Below are 1,523 nucleotides of genomic sequence, written 5' to 3'. Positions count from 1 at the left end.
AAACTAATTTCTCTAAGTTTATACTTACCTTACTTGAATTCGCCCTTATTCACAACTTTTTCATTTTTAACTGGTCTTTCTACCTACAGCTCCAGGGAACGGCAATGGGGGCGGCCTGTGCACCCTCATATGCCAATTTGTTCCTCGGGCTGTGGGAGAGGGATCTTTTCCAGGGTGGGCAGGGTGTCTCAATGGACCAGGTCATATTTTTTTGTCCCGATACATTGATGACATCCTGCTCATCTGGAAAGATACGCCGGCATCACTTGCCACTTTTATACATGACTTGAACAAAAATGACTTCAATATCAAGTTAACCTATCATTCTAATAAACATCAAGCAGAATTTTTGGACATTAAACTATTACGGGACTCTAATGGTTTCCTCCAAACTGATGTATTCCGTAAAACCACTGCGGTAAACTCTTTTCTTCATGCTTCTTCTTCTCACCCCAAACAGACTATATGGGCAGTACCAACAGGCCAATTCTTCAGGATCAGAAGGATTTGTTTCTCTATAGAGGTCTTTGAAAAACAAGCCTATGACCTCACTAATCGTTTTCTGGCCCGCGGATATAGCAAAAGATCGATCAAAAAAGCGTACTATCGTGCCAAAAGTACTCCGAGAGAGAATCTTTTATTCCCTAAACCGAAAAGCCAGTCTGAAGTACAGGTAAGATTTACAACAAACTACCAATCACGCTGGTTTCAAATGAAGGGAATAATTAAACAATTTTGGCCCATTTTACTCACAGACCCCACAATAGAAAAAGATATCACCAAGTACCCAAGTATCTCTGCGAGACGATCACAAAACCTCAAAGACTATCTTGTCAAGAGCTACTATCAACGTAATGACTTGAAGTTCCCATTTGGTACCCAAAATGGGGCTGTAGAGCATGTGGAAGTTGTGTTGCGTGCCCCAACATTGAGAGGGCGACCTCTTTTTCTTATTCAGCAGGTAAGAAAACCTTTACCATTACGCATTCAATTTCGTGTTCAACAAAAGCAGTAGTTTACTATGCTACATGCCCATACCCCAAAATATATATTGGTCTCACATCCAGAGAATTTAAGATCCGGGTTAGAGAACATGTAAGAGACATCATGGGAGCGGGGGCCATTGAAACATTAGAAACTTTAAAAGCTGTAGACACACTTTAAGACACACCATGCATGTGACCCGACGAAATTGAAAGTTAGGGGCATTGATTGCATCGAACCAAATATTCGTAAAGGCGATATATAAAAAAAAACTGGCTCAGTGTGAATCAAAGTGGATCTGGACTCTGGGGACTCTGCGTCCACTTGGACTAAATGAAAATGTGAATTTTGCTCCATTTCTCTGACCATTGACCTCCAGTGGGTCACTCTTTATAACATAAATGTACGTTGTATATATTTTATTTTAATTTGTATTGTTATTAATTTGCCCTCCATTTTTCAGTTTCTCTACAGATAGTTGTGTCGCTACTTTATTGGGTGACCTCGGAAGTACGAATATTTCTATGAAGACATGTGGC

At 40.2% G+C, this 1,523-nt stretch overlaps 1 long non-coding RNA gene across 1 annotated transcript; it reads left to right on the top strand.

The window, feature by feature from the left end:
* The first annotated feature begins 297 nt into the window (after positions 1–297).
* Positions 298–1,523, top strand: LOC142698160 (uncharacterized). Its single transcript, XR_012865711.1, has 3 exons — positions 298–673; positions 756–961; positions 1,448–1,523. It is a non-coding gene; the product is annotated as an uncharacterized LOC142698160 (long non-coding RNA).

The sequence above is a fragment of the Rhinoderma darwinii genome (genome assembly GCF_050947455.1).
Source record: "Rhinoderma darwinii isolate aRhiDar2 chromosome 12 unlocalized genomic scaffold, aRhiDar2.hap1 SUPER_12_unloc_3, whole genome shotgun sequence".
Classification (NCBI taxonomy): domain Eukaryota; kingdom Metazoa; phylum Chordata; class Amphibia; order Anura; family Rhinodermatidae; genus Rhinoderma; species Rhinoderma darwinii.
Note: the sequence above shows the minus strand (reverse complement) of the source record. Positions and strands in the feature narration are given on the sequence as shown.